Below are 8,518 nucleotides of genomic sequence, written 5' to 3' on the forward strand. Positions count from 1 at the left end.
ACGGGTGACCGATATCAACAAAAAGTAGGTTGCAAAGCAGAAAACGGGCGAAGTTAGCAACTCCAGGGTGAATTCTGGGGTCTTTCCGACGCCCAGCGGGCCGCTACCGAGCCGACAGAAGCAACCGCGACGGATGGACTCGTGTGGCACAATGGGATCATACTCCCTTTCTATCCAAAGAGGAAGTTTAAGCTTGAAGAGAAATTCAAGCACTTTTTAAACATTTTTTGTATGGTACATACTAATATTCTTCTTGTTGAATCGTTGCAGGAAATACCTAGGTATGCAAAGCTATTAAGGGAGGCTGTGCTAAAGAAGAAGAAGCCAACAAAAGCTGACCTTAAGTTACCTCATGACTGCAGTGAAATCATACAAAGGGAGAAGCCCGTGAAGCAAAGGGATCCCGGTCAATTCATCATTATGTGCTCAATTGGGCATGGAAAGGTGGACAAAGCTCTCTGCGATCTTGGAGCCAGCATAAACATCATGGCATTAAAGTACTATGAAAAGCTTAACATCGGACCACTCAAAACTTCAGATGTGATCATAAGGTTGGCCGATAACTCTGCAATCAATGCGGTGGGCATGATCGAGGATGTGTTGGTAAAGGTAGATGATTTTATTTTCCCTGCCGATTTCATTGTGTTTGATATGAAAGTAGATAAGAATGTACCTCTAATCCTAGGCAGAGATTTTCTAGCCACGAGCAAAGCTCTTATTGATGTAGGTAGGGGGGAGATCACGCTTAGTGACAATATTAGCAAGTCCACCTACAAGATAGAGAGCGCGATGCTCAAGTATGAAGAGGCGCAAAGAGCAAAGATGGAGCATGAATGCAATGATGACCGACACAACAAAGCCTAAGGGACCACAAAAAGGGGAAGATCTTTCTAACCCTTCTATTTTTGTTGTTAATGCTTTGCCTAAAGCTCTTAAAAAGGGCAAGCCTAATCTTCCTAAGGTTCCGTCGCAGGAAAAATCAAAAAAGAGGAAAAAGAAGAAAACTTAACTACAAGTCGACCCCGAAATCTATGTGATCAAGACCGCCAAAGGAAAATACAAATGGTGGAAAAAGTTGGGCACTAAATTGGGCGTTGTGCGACGTCGGGAACGGGAATGGCTTGAGCCACATGTTCCAAGGGAGGTGGCCATCCTATAGGAGACTCATGCTCGAGTTTCTTAGAACCCTCAATGTAACATCCCAAATTTTGTGACATTTATTTAAGATATGTCGATTGGAAATTTCATTTATGAAATTTAAATTGTTGCTACGTGATTGAGTTTGATTATGTGGAATAAATCGTCATGGGAAATTGGAATGAAGTGCTAGTTATATTTAATGTGGGGAATCAATTTAAATAAAGATCATGCATCTTGTTCTAGCCAAATAAAGTGGCTATTGTCGGCCCCTCCAATTATTGGAAATTTTCTTGGATTTAATTAATTGTTTTGGGATATTCATCCAAATTAAATCCAAATCAAATTATCCCTAAATTGTGCTACATAAAACTCGAACTCTAACCTATTATTTTTGTGAGTTTCGGATATCCTCTACTTGAATTAAGAGGATGAATTAGTTTCTTTGATAAAATTGGTACCTTGTTGATTCCTTCATTTATTTTAAATCCAATTAAATCTTGCCACATTTTATTCCCTCACCCCAATTAAATTAAGAGTTGCATTATTTCCTTGTGGCTAATTAAGCCAATTTTCGGCCCCCATATTTGTAGAGGAGAATATATTTGTTTCCTATTTTGTGGAATTCCCTTTATTCAATACCAAATTAATACCTAAGCCAAATCAATTGGGGATGTGAATATTTTCCTTATTGTGTCTCCATCCCACACTTTTTTTAGCTTAATTTCCTTGGGGGAAATCTGTTTTATTGCTGCCTATTTTATGAGAGTCTTTTCCTATAAAGAAATTACCAAATTTAAATCATATTCTATTTAATTGAGGATTTAAATAATTTCCTTGTGCACACCATCAAGATTTTCGCCCCTCCCCTTATTATTTCCTACTTGGAGATTTAATTTATTTTGTTCCCTTGTTTATGGAATATTCATTGACTTATTTCCTAAATTGTGAATCTATTGTTCTCCAAGTAAATACCAAATAAATTCCTTATTGAATTTATTAACCTAATTTTCGAAATTTTGCCTTCTTTTTAATTGTGGGATTATATTTATTGGCCTCTATTTTATTCCTCCACAATTAATTAATTAATTAATTTATGGGATTAAACCTAGGACTATATACTCACCTAAACTAAACCCTAGCCCCCATTCTCCCTCATAATTTTCGTGCCTCACCTCTCCTCCCTCTCTTCATCCTCTCCAAAATTTCTTCCATCATTGTTCTTGCATCCATTGAAGTTTGATTTTCAAGAGTTCCTGACGAATCGCATCAATCTTTGCTTCTACCGTTTGGTTTTCGATTCAAGAAGGTATAACTAAATATTTTCCTCATCTTCTCCATTGAAACCTTGTTCTTGATTCCTTCATGCATATAGTGCGTGTAGGAATCATAGATCGCAAAACTAATCGGTGGGAATTTGTGTTTGTATGAGAAAAACTGTGAATATGCGATTGTGAATGAATATGTGTAAAGTTTGAATGATTCATTGGTGAATGATGTGTGGTTATATGAGAACATGATTGTGAGAACCTTTTGAAGCATGTTTGTGTGTGGGAAGCATGAAAAATTGTGTTTGGTTGAATGAGGAAGAAACCCTAATTACGAAATTTTGAGACCTGAAAATTGTGGTGTTCGGACAGTGGATTCCGACGTGTGTTTGACTGACCAAAGGATCTTATTTTGGTTCGAATTTTAACTGAGTAAACTTCAATGTGTTTTCTGTGTGGTGTGTAAATTTCAGCCCCTTTTGACGAAAGATGAATTTTTAATAAATTTTTGAATTCGACTGCGCAATTCTGCCAGAAACTTGTATTCTCGCCCAGAAAGTTTCGTTTTCTATTTGACCGACCAAATGGCCTCATTTTGATACGAATTTTGAACTGGATGAAATTAGAAGTGTCTTTTATCTTTTGTGAAAATTGCAGCCTCATTGGGCATCAGATGGATTTTTGGTGATTTTTACAAATAAACCGCGCAGTTCTGCCAGATTTGTTGTTATGTGGAAATATCACTTGTTGCCAAGTTTTAATGAATTATAAGATGCATGTATGATTTGGGAAGGTATCCTGTGACGTGATTATGTGTGACACGCTGAGAAATATTATGGCATGTTGTTCCTTAGGTTGATGAATGTTGGGATGGGTAAATTAAGGGAATGATAAAAGGAACGATAGGACATGCATGGTAATGTGAATTTATGGAAGGCTGATTTGTGTTGTGATGATTGGCAAGGGTTATTGTGTGTACGCGAGCACAAGGAACGAGGGTTACCTTAAGTGGATATTGAATTGATTAAACCAACGAGGTGGGCTTTCCTTACAAATCTTTTTATTTTCCGAAAATATGATGTGGTGTTATAAGGGTGGTTTAACTTGTTATGTCATGCCACAGATTGTTTTGATTGAGATTGTGTGCCTGATGCCTAGTTCGTCTGAGTTTACTCCGTTAGGCTATATGGCTGTGTTGTGAAACGAATTCAGGTCTGAGTAGGGCCGCAAACCCTATTAGGCTGTGTACACTGGTGAGATCGGGAGCCGTCCTTGCTAGTCGGCCGGTCTCGTGGGTGAATAGTGTGGCCACACTTTCGTCGCACTGTGGATTGATGATTGTGATTGATGGATTGTTGAGAAAATGGAGAGATTATTTGACTGGCCAGTCTATGAAACGTTTTTGTGTTCTCGATGATATTTCTTTACTACGTATAAAACTCGAGATCACTGGTATGGATGTCATAACTGTATAAATGTTTTCGGCATGAGCCCATTGAGTACAACAAGTAATCAACCCTGCATATGTTTTTCCCTATTTGCAGGTTGAGTGGGATGTTGCGGTGGATGTTGAGTTGGCCTAGGAACTTTGGATGCGTTGTGTCTTCATACATAGACGTCATCCTTGACTCTCTTTAAACCTTATTTCCGCTGCTATATTTTTGAACTATGCCTCAAGACTTTATTCTGTTTCGTACTGTGTTTGAGCATGTTTGATTGTGTTAGGCGTTAATATGATGTTTACCCTGTTACTCTGAAATGGTTTTTCGTGAACTAAACCAAATGTTTTCTTTTGGAAGTTAATTGGATTTTAATATTTATTTTCTCCGCTGCTTCTTTTGAAAAATCCTTTGCCATAAGTCGTTGCTAATTAATAATAAATTTATAATAAAATGTTATCCTTAAATGTTGTCTTTAATGTTATCCCGTGGTCACGATTGCCTCGTTTGTAGTACCCCTAGTTTGGGCGGTCGTGACAGAGTGGTATCAGAGCTTTGTTCTTTCGCTCTGGTCCGAGAGTCTTCTTTCACTTTAAGTCTAGATTAGTGAACCCTTATTGACTAGAAGTGTCACGAAGGCTCAACATCCAAGCATCACGCTCAACCAAGGAAAGTGAGGTATGTTTTAAGTTGTTGATGAAATATGAGAACGATGTATAAGATTGATGATATGATGAGGATGGTTTGGGCAAAAGAATGCATGAGCATGTAATTACGTGATGATGTGATGTGATTCTAAATTCATGAATAAACGATGTGAAAAGGACGTAAATGTGAGCATGATTTGCGTGATGATCTAAACACATGTTATATGTGTGAAAACGATATTGTGATAGTGTGATTATGTGGAATATGAGCATGATTGGTAATATGATCTAAGCACGTGTTGTATGTGTGAATATGATATTGTTATTGTATGATTATGTGGGACATGAGCAAGATTGGTATGATGACCTAAGTATGTGTTATATGTGTGAAAGTGATGACGTAAGCATGTGAACATAGGAAGATGGAGTGTTTTATACGCAAGATGAAGATTGATGAGTTGTTTTGAGAATGTTGTAACTTTTTTAAAAAAATGTTTGTTTCAAACATATAGGTGAAGTGCATGGTGTCTGATTATGTAAAAAAAAAACTTTGAGGTTGATGTTCTACAATGGTAAGGACTAGTTGTTCATAGTGGAATTTGATTGATAAAACTATAACATGTTATGGGAAATTGTTGAAAATTTTGGAAAATCTTTGAACCTTGAACGAAAGCATGTTAGTTCGTTTCTTTTGGGAAAATTTAGATCTGGAAGTGAATGAGGAATATGACGTAGTTATGCATGGCGATATACGTTTATGCATGTTGGATCTTTTGGTATGTGAATCATGTTTTAAGTGATGAATTATGAACGTAAAGGTGTGAGGTAATTTATGAAAGTATTGGTAGAAGAAAGTATGATACTATGAACTTTGTTGTTTGATCGAACGATATCGAACTTAGTTGTTACAACTACAATATCACTTTTCTGAGAGATAAGATAAATGGAAATATGTAGTGCGAATTCAAACTCCATTAGATGATTACAAATTCACTATCGTTTTTCCTGAACGATAAGAATAAAGAGAATACGAAGAGACATTACGTACAAAAAGAACTTCAAGAGGAGATGCTAAATGATTTAATCCTACAACGGGGAGAGATCATACTTATGATCTAAGATGTAAACTCATTCTTGCGTCAAAAGTGGTGGTGCGACGAAGATGACTGTTATAGCACGTTGGGAGCGCGAGTATAATTGCGATGTTTTAAGAGAAAGGGTTTTATGATGTGCAAAGAATATTATGAAGATATGGATTCCGACTATCATTATTAGTGGCAATGATATGAAGAATCTCAGCGTGGAACCCACAGCTCCTTGAGCGATGTTACCAGTTTCGGCCCGCGAAAGATGAATGAGGAGGTGCGATTTTAAAAGCTAGAACGAACTTTTTAATCAACAGTTCTTACTTGGATTCTAAGGAGTTGTCTTTCAGGACCTTTCAAATAATCATGAGCCCCTGTCTATTTAACATCTTGTTTCACTCACTATTTGCAAGTAACGCTTATTATTTATTTTCATCCATTGAGTCATAACTCACTTTCATTTCTTGGAAAGTGGTCTTGCCTTCATAACTTTGGACACTTTGATTGATTGTAGTCTTCCTTGACCTATTATTTACGAACAATATTTTGACCTTGTGAGCCTTTGCTATTAAACTTCATTTCTAAGGCTGCTTGCAGTTATGTCCTTCAACATGTTCACGTTTCACAGACATGTTTTCTATGTGATATTCTTCTTCGAACTATTTTTTTCAGCCTTTCATTCTGTAACCATGTCTGTTCAAGATCTTTCATACAGAGTGAAATTCTTTTGGTTCTGTTCCACTATACGTATCATTTCCATATTATAACTTTTCTTTTTACAAAACAAAGTTAAGGCCTACATTTTGTACCTTGCCTTAACGAATTCAATCCACTAGATTTTCTTTCAAAAGTTCCTTTGACCTTCGTAGCCTACTACAAGACTTGAGATTTAATTCGATTCCACCCTATATTCATGATCTATCTTATGTTCTTTCAAGCTCCGTGGAGATGATCATAACTAATTGTTGCAAGTTAGTGAGACCCGAAAGAGTCGAGCTAGAGACGTTGTTTTCTTGATTAATTCTGCAACCTTTCTGCTTAAGACACTTTCAGCAGTGTAGCTACAATTTTGAAATCAATTCATATCCAAGTAAGACTGCTTGATCAATTTTCGAGTTCTTAATGCTACACTTGGAGGAATGGGTGAGGTTGAGCTTTTCGAATACACTTTATGCGGACGTGTTTGTAGACAGGTTGAATTGGGTTTGAGGTTGTCTTCACCGGTTGGAGGTTTGATTGATTTTGTCCGAACTTGCTTGAACATAGAGTTTGTGTTAGGAGGATTATGAGTAATGGCCCAACTGATGCACGTTATACCTTTGGAGAACGTAGACATAATTTTGGGAATGGATTGGCTTACCGAGAACCACGCAACGAGTCACTGTAAAGAGAGAGATTTCTTTTCAAGCCCCGGGCAAAGAGCCGACTATCTTATATGGGATCTCCATGAACCGACGAACCTCCATAATCTCCGCATTGCAAGCAACCACGATGATAAGAAAAGGGCGTCCGGCGTATCTTGTGTACTTGAACAGAGAGGTAAAGAAGGATTTGAAAGTGGGAGATGTGGCAGTAGTACGAGATTTTCCCGATGTGTTTCCCGAAGCTTTGCCTGGACCGCCACCCGACAGACAGGTAGAGTTCACTATTGATTTGGAACCAGGGTCTGCGCCAGTATCAAAGGCGCCATACCGAATGGCCCCTAAAGAGTTGGCAGAGTTGAAGATCCAGTTGCAAGAACTGTTAGACTTGGGTTTTATTCGACCTAGTGTGTTACCGTGTGGAGCGCCAGTGTTGTTCGTTAAGAAGAATGATAGAACAATGAGGATGTGCATCGACTATCGTGAGCTTAACAAGATGACCTTGAAGAACAAGTACCCACTGCCAAGGATTGATGATTTGTTTGACCAACTTCGAGGAGCGGGCATATTTTCGAAAATGGACTTGAGATCGGGATATCATCAACTAAAGGTCCGACGAGAGGATGTGCCTAAGACTGCTTTTCGCACTCGGTATGGCCATTATGAATTCGTCGTAATGCCATTTGGGCTGACCAACGCCCTGGCCGTCTTCATGGACTTGATGAACCGAGTTTTCCACGAGTACCTTGACAAGTTTGTGTTAGTCTTCATCGTCGACGATTTAGTACACTCGGAGAACGAGGAGGAACATGGATGACACCTGCAAACTGTGTTGGGAACGTTACAAAAAGAGAAGCTTTATGCCAAGTTCAGTAAGAGTGAGTTTGGTTGACTCGAGTGAACTTTCTTGGTCCTATCGTGACGACTAATGGAATTCAAGAGGACCCAGTGAAGGTCGAGGCTGTGCAAAATCAGAAGTCACCAAAAATACCGAGTGAAATCCGTAGTTTCTTGGGATTGGCGGGATACTACCGATGTTTCATCGAGGGATTCTCTAAAATCGCGAGACCAGTGACACAACTGTTGAAGAAAGGAATCAAAGTGGTTTGGACGCCGGAGTGCGAGGCGAGTTTCTAACTGTTGAAAGAGAAGTTGACTACAGCACCTGTTCTAGCTGTACCGACAGCCGACAAGGACTTCGCCGTCTATACTGATGCATCTAAAGTAGGACTTGGATGCGTGTTGATGCAAGATGGGAAAGTGATAGCATACGCTTCCTGACAGTTGAGACCGAATGAATTGAATTTTCCGACTCACGACTTGGAACTAGCAGCAGTAGTGCATGCACTGAAAATTTGGAGACATCATCTCTATGGAGTGAGATGCGAAATATATACGGATCACAAGAGTCTCAAGTATTTCTTCGAGCAAAAGGAGCTAAACATGCGGCAGCGACGTTGGTTAGAGATCGTGAAAGATTACGACTGTGGTATTCACTATCATCCGGGCAAGGCAAACGTAGTAGCCGATGCTTTGAGTAGGAAGAACCAACCGCAATTGGCTTATTTCCTAACGCAAGAG

The sequence above is a fragment of the Salvia splendens genome, chromosome 21 (assembly GCF_004379255.2).
Source record: "Salvia splendens isolate huo1 chromosome 21, SspV2, whole genome shotgun sequence".
Lineage (NCBI taxonomy): Eukaryota > Viridiplantae > Streptophyta > Magnoliopsida > Lamiales > Lamiaceae > Salvia > Salvia splendens.